The following is a 20,441-nucleotide window of genomic DNA, read 5'->3' on the forward strand; positions in this document are numbered from 1 at the left end:
TCAAGGGTCATTCTGCAACTGGGTAAAAGCGATGTTCTTGCAGTCCCGGATCATTCTGTGTCTGTTTAAACGGGCTGGTTGTCAGTTCCGGTTCATAAGCTTTCCCTTTGAAACGGATTTTCTCATAAACCCGGGTCATCCTGTATAGTTTGAGAAGGAGTATGATTTCAGCTGCAATGACCGAATTGTTAAACTGCTGTGTTCCAATTTACATTGGGGTTGCCTGCGCCGGTGCGCACCCAGATCGCCGTGCATATGTTCATTCACTCGAAATATGCTCAACTTTTCCTAAATCCAGTCCTTGATATTGCAGTTGCATCGAATCTGCGCCCAATATGTACAATAACACAATGGATGCCGTTGGCAGAGGCCGCGTGGCCTAATGGATAAGGCGTCTGACTTCGATTATACCTGCGAAGTTATCAGAAGATTGCAGGTTCGAGTCCTGCCACGGTCAACTTAGCTTGCTGCGTAAAATTTTACATTCTTTGTTCTGATTCTGAAGAGAAACCAACCATCTCTTCCAGTCACGAACCTGAAGTCAAGGAAGGCTGTTTGCTTAAAGAATCTCTCACGACACGTTTTCATCATTGTCGATCTGCATTCACGGGCAGAGCAAGCTGTGAAGTGGACTTTCTTGCACATTATTTTTGTTTGCATACAAAAAGCAGGAGATTGAATCGCCGACGATGTGTAAAAGAAGAGACGAGGTGGCAGAGAGATTAAGGCGATGGACTGCTAATGGGCTCTGCGCAATGGGTTCGAATCCCATTCTTGTTGTCATTGTCTCACAGCTTTGACCTTCCTGGTCGTTTTGTCATTCACATTTAACCTCATCGCCAAATTCCCCTTTTACTTGCAAGGATGCTGTTCTTTGCTCATGTCATGTCTCAAATTAATAATATATTCGTCAAAAGGATAACATTTGTAGGACTATGGAGAGGGGTACGAATAAGATAGTCCTCTGAGGGACAGCACAAGCACGATGGGCCTAATATCTTTTCTCACTACCGTCAGAATCTGAGAGCTCCACTCCTTACTGTCGGCGGCTCGTTGGTCTATTGTTATGGTTTTTGCTTAGGTATGATCACATTTAATAAGTGAGAGGTTCGCGGACGAGCCCCACCATTTGTTACTCAAAGTTCCATTTCTCACAGCCGGTCGACATGTGAGAAAACAGACATATTTCACATTAAAAAGTATGATTTTGCGCCGATGTTCCCACAGCGTCCAAATCCCAGTGCAAAGATTTAATCCCCTTCCCACTGAATACTGCGGACAGACATGGTCACCTTGGTAACGGAATGGTCATTCTGTCATCACTTTCTAAACAATAGCACTCAAGACAATGGGTCATCAATAAATGGTAACTGAATTAAACACTCTGCAATTACATTGTAAATAATAGGAAATTAAATGCTGGATAATAGCTGGTGCAGAAAGTAGCTTATCTCTCGCAAAGATTAAGAATGATGTGTTTTATTTACACACACACACAAGCACATAGCAACGACTCTGTGTGCATTTTTTTCAGCTGTTCTACTTAACCTGATGCAATTTATTTCTTAGGATTTTAGGAACCGTCGGGAAGCCATTCGGCGGTATTTGCTGTGTCAGTATCTCAAGATATAGCGCGCCGTTGCTCCTCCCACTGCCCGGGGGAATGGGGCACTTTTTAAAGGGACAGGGACTCTCTTTTCTCTGCCTATTTATACTTGAAGGATCAGTCCAGTTTATCTCAGAGTGTTGGCGGACTTCAGGAACCGAGCTCCCATCAACATTCGCTCCCGCCTGTATTGTCCTGTCATTGTAAAGCTGTCTATTCGAGTGACTTGAGCCTTTCTAAAATGGCACATTGTTTTTATAATCCATTTGACTTGCTTGTTTAATTTAGAAAACTTTCATAATTGTGCAGTGTGACGAAGGTCTTATTTAAAGGTGGAGTTAAATGTGTTTCAAAATATTCTTTCCAACCCTCCCTCAACCCCCCAAATTTTAGAACACTCTGCAATACTGACTGGGAAGTTCCAAAGTTCGGTCCTTGGTCTGGGCTGTTCGTTGATCTCAGCCAAGGCAGCAGTTCAGGGGTTATAATTGTCCTCAGTACCATTGGGCTAAATGTGAGTAAAAATTAGCCACTACCCTTGCTCTTGATACTGATCCAGTGACATCAATTTGGAGGTTTGTGGATGTCATTTGGAGGTAGGATTGGATTCGGCTCTGATGACTACAACGGTGGAAATCCTGCTGACACTCTCTGAGTCGACTGATGGTGAAGCACCAGAGGTTAACAAATTTCTGTGGATTTGCACCCAGCCAGATATCCTGGAGAAAGTAACTCGCAGTTGATTTTAGACCGTAAGCATGGAGGGAGAGTGTCTAGAATAAGGCTTTTATATTTTGGAGGGGCAGGAGGGGACAGAATGTCCTATAGAATCTAGATTTGTCGATTCTGAATTTATATCCTGTACTTAAAGTAACAACTTTTGTAACCTACATTTGCAGGGTATTAGAATGGGAGGATCTGCAGCTTAGTAACTCAAACCAACAACACGTCAAAATTTGAGAGATTCACCAGATTAATCAGAATCACCTTATCATCAGCCTTTGGAAAAACACCAATCACAGCGGTGACAAACAGTACACATGTTCTGTGTGTGGATAGAACTTCAACCATTCGTCAACCTCTGAGACTCGTGTGCCCAGCTGACTAAACACTGTAAATGTGGGAACTGTGGGAATGGATGCAGATGCGCGTTGGGTGGAAACGCATCAGGGAGAGACCGTTTACCAGCTGAGTTTGGAAAGAGATTCAGTCTCTCATCTCACCATCTGATATTCGAGGACTATGATAACAGACTTTCCCCTGTGAAAATCGAGCTGTGTTATTGGGCCATGATGTTTTTACTTATTCACCTAGTTGACTGTAAACCTTTGCCAATTAGTTGATGTGATCGGTTTACTTGTAGATATTTAAAAAAATACATTTCCTGAGTGGATTCAAATTTAAATTGAAACCAGCTTTGCAGGGGTGATACTCTACTCACAAATTGAAGGTGAGAGAGATGCTCTGGACACACAAGAATTCCAATATCAGAAAGTGATTAACAGACTGGATTTTCTGTTTAGTGATCCCAGGTGTGTTAGCTATCCCTACCCTGGACATCAAGGCACTATGGACGGTATGGGGAATTGGAACTTGCCCTGACAGTACCCAAAGGTCTGAGAACTGAAACAATCGACAGTTAGAAAGTAGAAAAGGCGCAAAATGAAGCAGTCGATAACAAGAAATCAATTTGTCTCCTCTTGTCATGGAGGCATCAAGTATCGACACACTGTGTTATTTGAAATATCAAAATATTAAACTCCAGCCCAGTTTTATGGGTGATTAACATCAGCAGAAACAAATCCCAACTCACAGAATGAACACGATTCTGTCAGGATGTGATTAACAGCAGTAATGACAGTACAACCCAAGCCCTGCAGTCACTTGCGAACTCAAAAATTCAAATGACTGAGTAAATCCCTTCCCATATTTCGCCATTGTGAACTCGCAGGAGTTTCAGCAGATCAGATGACTGAGTGAAACCCTGGCCACACATCGAGCAGGTGAATGGTCTCTCCCCAGTGTGACTGCGATGATGGATTTCTTGTTCAGACCAGGAACTGAATCCCTTCCCACAGTCTCCACATTTCCATGTTTTCTCCATGGAGCAGGTGTCCTTGTGTCTGTCCAGGTTGGACGATCAGTTGAAGTTTCGTCCACACACAGAACACGTGTAGTTTCTCCCCGCTGTGAATGGTGCAATGTTTTTCAGGCTGCATAACTGGTTGAAGCTCTTTTCACAATCAGTGCACTGGAACATCCTCACTCGGATAGGTTATGGTTGACTCAGTGCTTTTCCAATCACACTGATGTTTGAAATATTTTCCCAGACAGAACAGAAAAATGTTTCTCCTTCCACATTCAAAGGCCGATGGTATTCATCATTTCCAGCTTACATGGTTGGGTAAATACGCAAAGTGAGAATAAAATCAATGAGTTGCTGATTTTCTCTGCTGGTCACTGGGCCTTTTGTGTTGCCCCAATAGAGTGAACCCGGGCTGAGCAATAGGGTGAACCTGGATGGCCCAATAGGGTGAGCCCGGTCTGTCCCAATAGTTTGAGCCTGGGCTGACCCAATGGGGTGAGACTATGTTTGCCCAATAGGGTGAGCCTGGGCTGGCCCAATAGGGTTAGCTTGGGCTGGGCTGGCCCAATAGGGTAAGGTGTGTAGGCCCAGGGTCACCAGACATCTATCAGAACAACAAGGCTCCCTTTCAGGGGTCACTGAGCTGTACATAAACATTTGACCAATCAAATTGACTGATATCCTGAAGCCCCGCCCACCCTTTGTCCCTGCAGAAAGGACCGTGCATGCGCTGTGAGTCCGCCCTGACCAATATGGCGGCCGCTCAGCATACTCCCACCACCGAGGAAAACAGTTACTACCAAGAACTGTGGCAAGAAAACGGTCACTGAAACACCACCGAAGAGCAGTAAGAAGCGCAGAAAGTCGAGGAAGGAGTGTTACTCCATTTACACATACAAAGTGATGAAGCAGGTTCACTCTGACACTGGCATCTCCTCCAAGGCCATGGACATCATGAACTCGGTTGTGAAGGATATTTTGGAGCGCAGCGCGAGTGAGGCTTCCCGCCTGGCCCATTACAGCAAGCGCCGCACCATCAGCTGCCGGGAGATCCAGACCGCCGTCCGCCTGCTGCTGCCCGGGGAGCTGGCCAAGCACGCCGTGTTGGAAGGGACGAAGATGGTGTCCAATTAAACCAGCTACAAGTCAAACTGCACGCTGTCCTGAGAGATCAAACCCAAACACAACTGCTCTTTTAAGAGCCACCCACAACCTCTCTGAAAGAGCTGCACAAACGCATCTCCCTTTAAACTTAACTCACTAATTATTTCCTGAACAATTGTGTGAGAACCTTTGGAGTTCCAGCTGTATAGTTAGTTTTGAATTCTCAGATAAGCAGCTTCACTCTCAGACCTGTTCATTTACACAACCTGCCGAATTAAGATCATGTTTAGGGGCTGAGACTCAGATTTCAGTCACACATTCTCTCTCATAAGTACTTATCAAGTTTATTTTTCAATTCCTGTTGCGTCAGTCCGTTTATTAACCCGACATTCCCCGCAGTGTAACAATCCAGAATGGGAGTTCTTACAGAGACCAGAACCGGGGCAGTTTGTCCTAATATGTTCTTACTATACAGTATTAATGCACACGAAGCTCATACTTGCGAGAAGGTCACTCTGTGGCCAGTAAAATTTATTAGCCAGCACTGAAGTGATGAAGGTGGGTGGAGCTTCCCCTTTTATACCTGAAAGTTCAGGTTAGGAGTGTCTCCCACAGGTTAACCCCCTTGTGGTCAATGTACTCACGGTGTACAACATAGATCAGTTTATACATGGGTTACAATGACAGTTGAATACATGACATCACCTCTCCCCAAAGTCTTATTTGGATCACTGGTTAAGTCGCTCTGGTGGTTTATGCTCCCTTGTAGAGCGACTGATTTGGGGCTCCAGTTGTTGGGCGCTGGTCTGAGTGTCTGCTGTTTGCGGTGCCTCAGGCCTGTCCGGACTGCCCACAGTGACTGGGCACTCCTCCGCTTGGTTCCGGTGTTCGGTCACCTGTGGAGGAGCGAACTCTATATCGTGTTCTTCCTCTGCTTCTTCGATGGGGTTGCTGAACCTCCTTTTTGTTTGATCCACGTGTTTGCGGCAGATTTGTCCATTGGTAAGTTTAACGATCAGAATCCTATTCCGCTCATTGGGAAATCACAGTGCCAGCGAGTCATTTAAGCCCTGCAGCGTAGTTGAGGACAAAGACAGAGTCATTGACATCAATACATCGCGCCCTTGCATTCCCGTCATGGTAGTCACATTTTGACTGGCGCCTGCTCTCAACAATTTATTTCATGATGGGGTGTATAATGGATAACCTGGTGTTGAGTGTCCTTTTCATCAGCAACTCTGCGGGTGGAACCCCTGTGAGCGAATGTGGTCGGGATCTATTGGCCAACAGGAGGCATGATACGTGGCTTTGTAGGGAACCCCTTGGATTCTGAGCATCCCCTGTTTGATTATCTGCACTGCTCATTCCACCTGACCATTTGAGGCCGGCTTGAACGGTGCCGTTCTGACATGGTTGATACTAATTCCTACCATGAAGTCCTGGAATTGAGTGCTTGTGAGACACAGGCCATTGTCGCTGACGAACTCGTCCGGTCGACCATGGGCAGCGAACATTGTGCATAGACTTTCTCCCATGGCAGAGGATGTGCTTGAATTGAGAATGTCACACTCGATCCATTTGGAGTAGGCGTCGACTACAACCAAAAACATTTTTCTCATGAAAGGACCTGCGTAATCCACATGGATGCGTGACCATGGTTTGGCGGGCCAGGACCAGGGGCTAAGGGGGGTGATCCCTTGGCGCTTTGCCCCGCTGGGCACACGTGTTGCATCTGTGAACACAAAGTTCCAGGTCTGCATCTATCCCTGGCCACCAAACGTGTGACCTGGCAATTGTCTTCATCATGACAATGCCCGGGTTATCATTGTGGAGTTCTCTGATGAACATCTCTCTGCCCATCTGGGGCATGACAATACGGTTTCCCCATAGTAGGCAATCGGCCTGAATCGAGAGTTCATCCTTGCGCCTGTGAAATGGTTTGAATTCCTCAGGGAATGCCCCGTGCGTGGCTGCCCAGTCCCCATTCAGGACACATTTCATGACTAAAGACAGTAGCGGGTCTCTATTTGTCCAGACAGAGATCTGATGGGCTGCCACAGGTGAGCCTTCGATTTCAAAACTACAACAGCCATGACCATCTCAGCAGCATGCTAGTTTGCCCCTCGGTGGTGGCTAGTGGGAGCCTGCTGAGTGTATCGGCGCAGTTTTTAGTGCCCGGTCTGTGCTGAATTGTATAGTCATAGGCGGCTAACGTGAGTGCCCACCTCTGTATGCGGGCCAATGCATTTGCATTTATGGCCTTGTTGTCGGCCAAAATGGACGCTAGGGGTTTGTGATCTGTCTCCAGCTCAAACATCCTGCCAAACAGGTACTAGTGCATTTTATTACAGCATATATCCATGCAAGCGCTTACTTTTCTACCATCCCGTAGCCGCGTTCTGCCTGGGACAGACTTCTGGAGACATAAGCTACTGGCTGTAACTGAGCATTGGCATTCACATGCTGCTTCACAAACCTGACCCCATAGGACGACGCATCGTATGTTAAAACAAGTTTCTTACATGGGTCATATCACCTTAACAGATTGTTGGAGCATAACAAATTTGTGCTCTATCAGAAGCCATTTCCTGGCTGTTCACCCAGACCCATTCACGACCTTTGGGCAGGAGCACGTGTCGCGGCTCTAACAGCGTGCTCAATTTGGGAAGAAAGTTCCCAAAATAATTCAGGAGCCCCAGGAATGAATGCAGCTACGTCGTGTTACGGGGTCTGGGTGCTCTCTGGATCGCTTCCGTTTTGGACACAGGAGGTCTTATCCCGTCTGCTGCGACCCTCATGCCCAGGAATTCTACCTCTGGAGCTAGGAAGATGCACTTCAACTTTTATAATCGCAGACATACCCGGTCCAGTCTGCGTAGCACCTCCTCCAGGTTGCGGAGGTGTTCTTCAGTATCACAACCCGTGATGAGGATGTCGTCTTGAAAAACCACTGTCCTTGGAATCGACTTTTGGAGGCTTTCCATATTTCGTTGAAAGATTGCGGCGGCCAAGCGAATTCCAAACGGACATATGTTGTAGTCAAACAACCTTTTTTGTGTCGTGATGGTGGTCAGCTTATTTGACTCACTCGCAAGCTCCTGGGTCATGTAAGCTGAGGTCAGGTCCAATTCTGAAAATATTTTGCCACCGGATAGCGTCGCGAAGAGGTCCTCCGCTCTCAGTAGCGGGTACTGGTCTTGGAGAGACAGCCGATTGATGGTGGCCTTGTAATCACCACATATCATAACCGACTCGTCCGCCTTGAGCACCGGCACAATCAGGCTCACCCAGTAACTGAATTCGACTGGCGAGATAATGCCTTCCCTCAGCAGGCATTCCAATTTGCCTTCTATCTTATCCCGCATCACGTACAGTGCCACTTTGGCCTTTTGGTGTACTGGACTGGCGTCCGGGTTTATGTGAATCACTACCTTGGTCCCCATGAAAGTGCCAATGCCTGGTGGAAATAGTGAGTCAAATTTGTCCAGGACCTGTGATCATGATATTCGCTCCACAGAAGAAATTGCGTTGACATCGCCCCATTTCCAGTTCATGACAGCAAGCCAAGCAGTGCGGGACTGCCCCCCAGGACAATCCAGAGTGGCAACCTGTTCTCTGAATCTTTGTGGGTCACAACTACCGTGGCACTGCCTAGCACCGGAATGATCTCCTTTTTATATGTCCGTAGATGTGCGTCAATTGGCAATAATTTTGTCCTCCTGGCCTTGGACGCTCACAACTTGTCGAACTGTTTTATACTCATCAGGAACTGGCTGGCCCCCGTGTCTAACTCCAATGATACTGTGATGCCATTGAGGAGCACTTTCATCATTATCGGTGGCGTCCTGGTTTGTGAACTGGACATGTGCTCCACATGAACTCGCTGAACTACAGCTTCCAGCAATTACCCCCATTGTCCCTTTGGCCTCATAGGGCTTACATCGGGCCCGTCCTCCTTGTACATCAATGCGGCTGGAGGCTTCCTGCATATATGCGCCAAGTGACCGCTGACGTTGCAGTTTCTGCAGGTATATTGCTGATAGTTGCAAGCTCTGGCTCTGTGTTTTCCTCCACATTTCCAACATGAGCCGTTGTTGGAAACAAAAGGTCCATTACCAGTCGATCGTCTCTGACTGTCTCTGTAACTGTCCTTAAGCGCACCATTGGCAGGTGTTGATGGCCCCATTACTTGCCGCATTGTCCCTTGCGATGGCATGAATCACCGTTCAGTTAGCCATTGTCTTTGTTGAATTCGCACTTTGGCTTCGACTACATGCGTGGGCATGTCCGATTGACCCTGTCTGCTTAGAGAACTGTGTGCCACGTTAACAATGTTGATCCCTGTCCATTTGCTGCATTTAAACCAACATTTTTGTCAAACATCATTCTGGTCTCTTCCTCCCCCGAAATAAATGTCTGGGCCATCAAAGCCGCTGTTTCCAGGGTCAAGTCTTTAGTCTCAATCAGTTTCCTGAAAGCCCCAGTGTGCCCGATGCATTAATAAAAAAGTCTCACAGCATTTCCGCTCTGCAAGCATTTGGGAACTGACATCGGCTCGCCGGTCGCTGGATGTCTGCCATGAAGTCTGGAACACTTTGCTTTTCTCGCCGCCGGTGCATGTAAAACCGATGTCTCGCCATGTGCATGCTGCTTGCCAGTTTAAAGTGTTCCCCGATCAACTTACTGAGCTCTTCAACAGCCTTGTCCACCGCCTTCTCCGGCACGAGGAGGTCCTTCATCAGGGAGTAGGTACTGCACCCACAAACCATCAGTTGATGAGCCCTGCCTTTGTTGGACGAATCCTGTCTCAGCCATTCCTTACTGACGAAATTTTGCTGCAGTCTCTCAATAAACTCGTCCCAATCATCACCAACACAGTATCTCTCGTTTGTGCTGCTAGTGGCCATGCTCGGGTGCTTTAAATCCCAGTTTCTCGTCGCCAATAATATGTCCTTACTCTACAGTATAAATGCACATGAGGCCCATACTTGAGACAAGGTCATTCTATGACCAGTAACTTTTATTAGCCAGCACTGTAGTGATGAAGGTGGGTAGAGCGACGCCTTTTGTACCTGAAAGTCCAGGTTAGGAGCGTCTCCCAAAAGTTCACCACCTAGTGGTCAATGTTCTCACGGTGCACAACTTAGGTCAGTTTATGTATGGGTTACAATGACAGTTGAAGACATGACACTTTCCCTCTACCCTTTTCACAGAAGGACTCCCAGTTCTGGTCTCACTGCCGCCTTTGCGGGGGATTGATCGACAATCTATGAAACCGAAATTTTTCAAATATTGGGTTGGAATGTGTCCATTAAAGAATCAGTGAGGATCGATTCCCGCCCATTGCAGACAGTTTGAAATAGCACACGAATTTAATCCAGCCTGTAACTTGTTAGCGACACCTGGAATAAGACTAAATAAATTAAAATCTGTTGGCAAATCTTCGACTAATGGTGAATTTATTAACATAATTGCGCTATTTTTAAAATTTATGGCTGGGTTATTTAATTAAAAATCGTTATTCTGACTGTTGGAGACAGCAATTCCGGCCCTACTTTCATTGGTGGGCTAAATAGACTGGGCTTGGTTATCGGAAAAGACCAATGAAATTCACTCGCGAGCGACTATTCACAAGTTCGCTCTCTGCATTTCTCCAGAAGGTTAACAAGGGCAGATGTGGGAGGAGTTTCTCACTCTTTCTCTGAACATGTGGATTGTCTAGAAGAGGAAAAACCGGCGGTAAAGCTCGACCCAAGGCCAAGTCTCGCTCCTCCCGGGCGGACTGCAGTTCCCTGTGGGCCGTGTTCACAGGCTCCTTCGGAAGGGGAACTACGCTGAGCGTGTGGGTGCTGGCGCCCCGATCTACATGGGTGCTGTGCTCGAGTATCTGACCGCTGAAATCCTGGAGCTGGCCGACAACGCGGCCCTCGACAACAAGAAGACCCGCATCATCCCAGACATCTGCAGCTGGCCATCCGCAACGACCAGGAGCTCAGCAAGCTGCTGGGAAAGGTGACCATCGCTCAGTGCGTGGTGCTGCCTAATATCCAGGCTGTGCTGCTGCCCAAGAAACCCACCGATCAGTCCAAGAGAAAGTAAAGCGGCCAAGATTTAATCTGATAACCCAAAGGATCTTTTCCGAGCCACCCACAGTATCAATATAAGGGCAGGCTAAAGTTCTATGGATGACAATTGTCCCAGATCTAAATTAACATTGAATATCAGCATTTAAGCGGTTAGTTTCCTGATCAGAAATGACCCTCAGACATTCTTGGTTATAAACTGGTCACGTCGACAGACAAGTGCAACAGGTTTGCTGTTCTAAACTCCTGCTGCAAGGTACCATAAATCATTTCTGGCATGCGTGGCGGTAAACTTACCCCGATTGCGATGGCCGGGAATCGAAGCCAGGCCCACTGCTTGGGTGGCAGCTCACTGCTCACTGTACCATCATCGCTCACATTTGAGAAAGTGACAGGAAGAGGGTGTTTAAATACACCAAACTTAGTGCCTTCAGCAGGTTATGTCATGCAAATTAGTTAATTTACAAAAAACATTCCTCATATCTGTTGATTATTTTTTAAACTAAAAGGGCTTAAAACTAATAAATGTGGTGCGGGATCAGCCCAAGCAAGGTAACTATTACAATGACCGTTTTTAATTGCAGGGAAAGTGGCCCAGCACCGTGCTTACATTCTGATTACTGACAATAATATTTGTCCCACTTAAGAGCCGCAAGAATTAGTTAGTCCGCAAATACAAGGCATATTGTGTGGGGGATGGTGGTATAGTGGTGAGAATAGCTGCTTTCCAATGCAGGTTAGACCGGGTTTAATTCCCGCCCATAGCAGCCGATGTAACTTTAAAATCCCTGTCAGATCAGAAATGAATTATGTGAGCTTCCAACAACAGCATTTTATATATATGAATAATTGTTAATGAAATGAATTTTGGCGAAAATCATTCATGTGCGTCTCCCATAGCATTAAAACAGACTTTGAACCAATACTTGAATTCTCAGTCAGAATTGTTGGACCCATCAACCGCTCATTCCCGTTATACTCGGCTCTTAACATCCATTTATATTCGGCTCACACAAAGTGTGCAATGACGGCCGGTCGCACGATCAGGTTCCGTCTTCTTTGTATTTCACTGAAGCCGGTCTCTCTCTATTTTGATTCGCTGATCCGAATATCCGCTAACAGCAAACCTGCGGCAGTGTTTGTTGATCTAGATTTCTACATGTTCGACAGAGAGTAACCGATTTATTACCGAGATCAGGAAACGCCCAGCGTAATTGCAGAGATTTAATGTTAATTTAGATCTGGGACAATTGTGATCCAGAAAGCATTAACCTGCCCTTACATTGATATTGTGGGTGGCTCTGAACAGAGCCTTTGGTTTATTAGATTAAATCCTGTCCGCTTTACTTGCTCTTGGAAACACTGGTGGATTTCTTGGGCAGCAACACAGCCTGTATTTCAGGCAGCACCCCGCCCTGAGCGATGCTCACCTTTCCCAACAGCTTGTTGAGCCCCTGGTCTTTTCGGATGGAAGCTGCAGGTGTCTGGGGTTGGTTCGGTTCTTCTTGTTGTCGCGGGCCGCGTTGCCGGCCAGCTCCAGGATTTCAGCGGTCAGATACTCGAGCACAGCACCCATGTAGACCAGGGCTCCAGTAGCCACACGCTCAGCGTAGGTCCCCTTCCGCAGGAGCCTGTTAACACGGCCCACAGGGAACTGCAATCTGGCCCGGGAGGAGCGAGACTTGGCCTTGGCCCGCGCTTTACCGCCGGTTTTTCATCTTCTCGATATTTCCACAATCTACACGTTCATGGACAGAATGAGAAACTCCTCCCACATCTGCCTTATACCTTCTGGTGGAACGCAGGGAGCGAACTTGTGATTGGTCGCTCTGTGGTGAATTTCATTGGTCCTTTCCGATGACCAATCGCAGCCTGTTTAGCCCACCAACGAAACCTTGGCAGAAATGACTGTTCTCAACAGTCAGTCTTTGAAGACTTAGACATTCAAAAATCACGCCAATAATTGTTAAAATTGCGGATTAGGTTAGTAATTTCCCCATTAGCCACATATTTCCAAACACTTTTTGTTTCCTTTTGTCTTAATCCATGTTTCACTTGCAAATTCCAGGCTGTTACAATCAGGATTAAATTCGGGTTCAGTTTCAAACTATCTGTAATGGGAGGAATCACTCCCCACTTATTCTGTAACGGGACACATTCCAGCTCAATCTTTGTAAAAGTGAGCTTTCATAGATTATCGATCGATCCCCCGCACAGGCAGCAGTGAGACCAGAACTGGGAATCCTCCTGTGAAAAGGGAACAGGGACAGAGTGTTCAAACTGTCCCGGTTCTTGTCTCTGCAAGAACTCCCATTCTGGATTTTTACACTCGGACTGGAAGGTTAATAAACGGTGAGCCTATCGGGCCAGCCCAGGCTCACCGTATCGGGCCAGCATGGTCTCACACTATCGGGTAAGCCCAATCTCATCCTATCGAGCCAGCACAGTCTCATCCTATCGGCCCAGCACAGGCTCATCCTATCGGGCAGCACAATCTCACCCTATCGGGCAGCACAGGCTTACACTATTGGGCCAGCACAGTCTCACTCTATCGGGCCAGCACAGGCACTCACTATCGGGCCAGCATAGTCTCACCCGATTGGGCCAGCACAGGCACACCCTATCGGGCCAGCCCAGGCTCACCCTATTGGCCCAGCACAGGCTCACCCTATCGAGCAGTACAGTCTCACCCTATCGGGCAGCACAGGCTCACACTATCGGGCAGCACTGGCTCACCGTATATGCCCAGCACAGGCTCACCCTATCGGGCCAGCACAGTCTCACCCTATCGGGCCAGCACATTGTCACACTATTGGGCCAGCACAGTCTCATCCTATCGGGCAGCACAATCTCACCCTATCGGGCAGCACAGGCTTACACTATTGGGCCAGCATAGTCTCACTCTATCGGGCCAGCACAGGCACTCACTATTGGGCCAGCACAGTCTCACCCTATTGGGCCAGCCCAGGCTCAGCCTATCGGGCAATTCCAAACTCATCCTATTGGGCCAGAACAAAAGACCCAGTGGCCAGCAGAAAAAATCAGCATCTCATTGATTTTATTCTCACTTAGCACACGGCTGGTGCAGGTCGGAACCCAACTATGTAACGTGGAAATGATCAACATCCTCGGCCTTTGAATGTTGAAGCAGGAATGTTTGTCTGTTCTCTCTGTGGGAAAATATTACAAACATCTGGGAAAGCACCACGACACACAAACATCTGAGTGAGATTGTTCCAGAGCACTAGAAAGAGCTTCAACCAGTTACACAACCAGTTACGCAGCTTGAAAAAACTTTGCATCATTCACAGGGGAGAGAAGCTACACGTGTTGTGTGTGTGGACGAATTTTCAACTGATCGTCCAACCTGGAGAGACACAAGGACACCCACACCATGGAGAAACCGTGGGAATGTGGAGACTGTGGGGAGGGATTCAGCTCCCCGTCTGATCTAGAAATTCATTGTCACAGTCACACTGGGAAGAGGCCGTTCACCTGCTCCGTGTGTGGGTAGGGTTTCACTCCATCATCTGCTGAATCTCCAGCGAGTTCACACTGGGGATGTGTGGGAAGAGATTCATTCAGTCATCAGAATTGCGAGTTCTCAAGTGACTGCAGGGGTTGGGTTCTCCTGTTATGACTGCTGTTAATCATATTGTGACTGAATCGTGTTCGTTCTGTCAGTTGGGATTTGTTTCTGCTGATTTTCATCATCATGAAAACTGGGCTGGAGTTTAATATTTTTATATTTAAAATTACACAATGTGTCAATATTTGATATCTCGATGATAAGAGGCGACTATTGATGTCCTGTTACCGACTGCTCCATTTTGAGCCTTTCCTCCTTCTAACTCTCGATTGTTTCAGTTCTCATGCCTTTGGTTACTCTCACGGACAAGTCCCAGTTACCCACACCTTCCAGAGTGCCTCTCTTTGTCTTGGTGTCCAGATTAGGGATAGCGAACACGCCCGGGGTAACTGAACACAAAATCCAGTCTGTTAATCACTTTCAGTGACAGGCCTTAGCATGTGCCTACAGCAGTTGTTGAGATAAGCTACTGCATCTCTTTCCACACTCAGCTGGTAAACGGCCTCTCCCTGATGTGTTTTCACTCGACGCGCATCTGCATCCATTCCCACTGTCCCCACATTCACAGTGTTGAGTCAGCTGGGCACACGAGTCTCACAGGCTAGACGACTGGTTGAAGGTACATCCACACACAGAACATATATTCTGTTTCTCCCCGCTCTGATTGGTGTTTTTTCAAAGACTGATGATAAGGTGATCCTGCTGAATCCGATGATTCCCTCAAATCTTGACGTGATGGTTGATTTGAGTTTCCAAGCTGCAGATCCTCCCCTTCTAATACCCAGCAAATGGAGGTTACAAAAGTTGTTACTTTATGTACAAGATAGAAATTTCCACTGTGATAGGCATCAGAGCCGAGTTCAATCCTGCCCTCAAGTGACGTCCACACACTTCCCAGTTGATGTCACTGGATCGGTATCAAGAGCAAGGGCACTGGATAATTCTCACTTATATTTAGCCCAGTGGTAGTGAGGACAACTGAACTGCTGCCGTGACTGAGAACAACAGCCCAGATCAAGTACCGAACTTGGGAGCTTTCCAGTCAGTATTGCAGAATGTTCTAAAATTTGTGGCGTTGAGGGAGGGTTAGAAAGAATAATTTCAAACAAATTTAAATCCACCTTTAAACAAATACTTCGTCACAATGCACAATTCTGAAATCCTTTCAAGTTAGAAAAGCAATTCAAATGGATCATCAAAAACAATTGAGACATTATAGAAAGGCTCAAGTCACTGAAAATAAATAGCATTACAATCACTGCACAATACAGAAGTGAGCGACTGTAAATGGGAGCTCGGCTTGTGAAGTCCTCCGACACTGCGAGATAAACTGGACTGTTCTTTTAAGTATAACTAGGCAGAGAAAGGGGAGTCCCTGTCCCTTTTAATATCTGCTACATTCCCCGAGGCAGCGGGAGGAGCAATTGCGTGCGGTATCTTTATATCCTGACGCAGCATAACCTAATAAAACATATTGCATCAGCTTAAGCACAACAACTGAAAAGTGTGCAGACAAACTCTTTGCTATATATATAGGTGTAAGTGTGTGTGTAAACTAAACACATCATTCTTATTGTTTGCAAGTGAATTCCACAGAGATAAGCTATTATCTTCACCAGTTATTTTTCAGCATTTATTTCCTATTATTTATGATGTAATTGCAGAGTGTTTAATTCCTTTACCATTTATTGATGACCCATTGTCCTGTGTGCCCTTGTTTAGAAAGTGATGTCACAATGACGATTCCGTTACCAAGGTGACCGTCTGTCCGCAGTATTCAGTGGGAAAGGGGATTAAATCTCACCGAGGGTAATGAGCAGCCACCCATCAGTCTCTGCAGTTTATTGTCCAGTGATCACCTCACCATCACACAGACGCTCCTCAGATTTACCTCCAGTGTGGATGACTTGTGTAAGTGATTTTGAAAATGTAATTGTAGGAGTGAAGAAGGAGTAGGGGGAGGTGGGTTTGGTGAGTAGGGGCGAAAGAGTAGATGGTGAGGGGGAGTTGGAGAGTAGAGGTGAATGAGGTGTTTGAATGAGGGGTATTTACTGCCCATTAATTGCCTTTCTTGAACGATGATGGGTTTCTTTTTCCTTGAAAATGTTTTGTATTTTGTGTTCCACCGAAGATTAATGCGGGGCTGCAGTTCTTTGCAGGCACGGGGCTGTTTCTGGTGAATTAATGTGGGTAGTGTTAATTGGGAATAGATTTTAGTGGGATCATTCTGTGCTGAATGCTTTGCTGGTCTGCGGGGTTGTCCACAGACCCAATGACGAGGTGCTGTTGACAACAAATCCAGGATTCCCTTACATTGTGTCACCAAATCCAGGGACCACTTACATTGTGACACCAAATCTGACATGTCCTTACTATACCGTATAAATGCACACGAGGCCCATACTTGAGAGAAGGTCACTCTGTGACCAGTTACCTTTATTACCAATACCTCAAGTGATGAAGGTGGGTGGAGCTTCCCCTTTTATACTTGAAAGTCAAGGTTAGGAGTGTATCTCACAAGTTCACGCCCTTGTGGTCAATGTTCTCAAGGTGTACAACTTCGGTCAACTTATACATGGATTACAATGATTGTTGAATACATGACATCACCTCCCCCAAAATCTTATTGAGATCACAGGTTAAGTCTCTCTGGTGGTTTACACTCCCTTGTAGAGCGCCTGAGTTGGGGTTCCGCTTGTTGGGCACTGGCCTGAGTGTCTGCTGTTTGCGATGCATCAGGCCTTTCTGGACTGCCCACAGTGACTGGGCTCTCCTCCACTTGGTTCCGATGTTCGGTCACCTGTGGTGGAGTAAACTCTACGTTGTGTTCTTCCTCTGCTTCTTCTATGCGGTTGCTGAACCTCCTATTAGCTTGATCCACTTGTTTACGGCAGATTTTTCATTGTTAAGTTTAACTACCAAAACCCCAATTCCCCTCTTTGGCAATCACAGTGCCTGCAAGCCATTTGGGCCCTGCAGCGTAATTAAGGACAAAAACAGTGTATTGACATCAATACATGGCGCCCTCGCATTCCTGTCATGGTAGCCACATTGTGACTGACGCCTGCTCTCAACAATTTCTTTCATAGCAGTGTGTATAAGGGATAACCTGGTTTTGAGCGTCCTGTTCATTCGCAGCTCTGCGGGTGGAACCCCTGTGAGCGAGTGTGGTTGGGACCTATTGGCCTACAGGAGGTGTGATAAAGCACCTTTGAAGGGAACCCCCTTGGATTATGAGCATCCCCTGTTTGATTATCCTCACTGCTCGTTCCTCCTGGCCATTTGAGGCCGGCTTGAACGGTGCCATTCTGACATGGTTGATTCCATTGCCTGCCACGAAGTCTTGGAAATCAATGCTTGTGAAGCACGGGCAATTGTAGCTGACCATGGCATCCGTTAGACCATGGGCGGCGAACATTGCCCGTAGAATTTCTACCGTGGCAGAGGATGTGCTTGAATTAAAAATGGCACACTCATTCCATTTGGAGTAGGCATCTACTACAACTAAAAACAGTTTTCCCATGAAAGAACCTGCGTAGTCCACATGGATGCGTGACCATTGCTTGGTGGGCCAGGACCAGGGGCTAAGGGGGGCTTCTCTGGGTGCGTTCCCCAGCTGAGCACACGTGTTGCACCTGCGAACACAAAGTTCCAGGTCTGCATCTATCCCTGTCCACAAAATGTGTGACCTGACAATTGCCTTCGTCATGATAATGCCCGGGTTCTCAATGTGAAGTTCTCTGATAAAAACCTCTCTGCCCCTCTGGGACATGACTACTCGGTTTCCCCATAGTAGGCAATCGGCCTGAATCGAGAGTTCATCCTTGCGCCTATGAAACGGTTTAAATTTCTCAGGTTATGCCCGATACGTGGCTGTCCAGTCCCCATTCAGGACACATTTCTTAACTAAAGACAGTAGCGGTCTTTATTTGTCAAGACTTTAATCTGACGGACTGTCACAGGTGAACCTTCGCTTTCGAAAGCTTCAACAGCCATGAGCATCTCAGCATCATGCTCAGTTGCCCACTCAGTGGTGGCTCGTGGGAGCCAGCTGAATCTGTCGGCACAGTGTTCAGTGCACGGTCTATGCTGGACTGTATAGTCATAGGGGGTTAACCTAAGTGCCTACCTCTGTCTGCGGGCTGACACATCGCATTTATGGCCTTGTTGTCGGCCAAAAGGGACGTTAGGGATTTGTGATCTGTCTCCAGCTCAAATTTCCTGCCAAACTAGGGCCTTCCAAGAGCAATTCTTTGACCTCAGCCTGAGCCAGAAGCAGTGTGGGAGATGTCTGCTCTTTACAAAGGAGGTGTTCACAAAACTCTGCCACCTCTTGTAACCAAACCTGCAGCCGCACTCCATGAGAAGGACAGCGCTGCTACTAGCTGTGCAGGTGACCGTGATTCTGAATTTCCTCAGTCTGGGATTCTTCCAGGCAGTCTTCTCTCTTTCCAGAGAGAAGCAATTAGAGCATGGGCCATGTAATGTTAACAGTTTGTTGGAGCATAACAAGTTGTGTGCTCGAGCAAAAGCAACTTTCCTGCTTGTTCCCCCAGACACAATCCCGACCTTTGCATGGGAGCACATGTAGCGGCTCTATCAGCACGCTCAATTTGGGAAGAAAATTCCCAAAATATTTCAGGAGCCCCAGAAATGAATGCAGCTCCGTCGTGTTACGGGGTATGGGTCCTCTCCGGATCGCTTCCGTTTTGGACACAGTAGGTCTGATCCCATCTGCTGCTCCCCTCCTCCCCAGGAATTCTACCTCTGGAGCTAAGAATACGCCCTTTGCCTTTTTCAGTCACAGCCCTACCCGGTCCAGTCTGCGTAGCACCTCATCCAGGTCGTGGAGGTGTTCTTCAGCATCGCGACCCGTGATGAGGATGTCGTCCTGAAAAACCACCGTCCTTGGAATCGACTTGAGGAGGCTTTCCATATATTGCTGAAATATCACAGTGGCTGAACGAATCCCGAACGGACATCTGTTATACTCAAACAACCCCTTGTGTGTCGTGATGGTGATCAGCCTTTTCGACTCACTCGCCAGCTCCCGGGTCATGTGAGCTGAGTTCAGGTCAAATTTTGAAAAAGGTATGCCAGCGGATAGTGTCGCAAAGAGATCTTCCGCTCTCGGTAGCGGGTACTGGTCTTGGAGTGGAACCCGATTGATGGTGGCCTTGTAAGTGCCAAATATCCTGACCGACTCATCTGCCTTGAGCACCGGCACAATCGGGCTCGCCCAGTCCCTGAATTCAACTGGCAAGATGATGCCTTCCCTCAGCACGTGGTCCAATTCGCATTCTATTGTTTCCCGCATCACGTACGGCACCGCTCTGGCCTTGTGGTGTACTGGCCTGGCGTCCAGGTTTATGTGAATCACTACCTTAGCCCCTATGAAAGTGCCGATGCCGGGTTGAAATAATGAGTCAAATTTGTCCAGGACCTATGAGCATGATACTCGCTCCACAGAAGAAATGCATTGACATCGCCCCATTTCCAGTTAATGACAGCAAGTCAACTCCTTCCCAGTAATGCGGGGCCGTCCCCCAGGACAATCCAGAGCGGCAACCTGTTCTCCGAATGATCTCCGTAGCTGTGCATCAATCGGCAATAATTTTGGCCTCCTGGCCTTGGACACCCACAATCTTTCAAACTGGTTGATACTCATCAAAGACTGGCTGGCCCCCCTGTCTAGCTCCATTAATACTGGGATGCCATTGAGGAGCACTTTCATTATTATCGGTGGCGTCCTGGTAAATGAACTGTATATTTGCTCCACATGAACTCGCTGAACTTCAGCTTCCAGTAATTTTCCCCCAGTATTCATTTGGCCTCATAACGCTTACATCGGGCCTGTCCTCCTCGTACATCAACCTGGCTGCAGGCTTCCTGCACATACGCGCCAAATGACCGCTGACGTTGCAGTTTCTTAAGGTATGTTGCTGATACCCGCACGCTTTCGCTGTATGTTTG

General features: G+C 47.2%; 1 non-coding gene across 1 annotated transcript; it reads left to right on the forward strand.

The window, feature by feature from the left end:
* The first annotated feature begins 368 nt into the window (after positions 1-368).
* Positions 369-457, forward strand: trnar-ucg (transfer RNA arginine (anticodon UCG)). The gene is given in 2 exon segments: positions 369-405; positions 422-457. It is a non-coding gene; the product is annotated as a tRNA-Arg (tRNA).
* The last annotated feature ends 19,984 nt before the right edge of the window (positions 458-20,441 follow it).

This window comes from Pristiophorus japonicus, unplaced genomic scaffold, assembly GCF_044704955.1.
Source record: "Pristiophorus japonicus isolate sPriJap1 unplaced genomic scaffold, sPriJap1.hap1 HAP1_SCAFFOLD_30, whole genome shotgun sequence".
Lineage (NCBI taxonomy): Eukaryota > Metazoa > Chordata > Chondrichthyes > Pristiophoridae > Pristiophorus > Pristiophorus japonicus.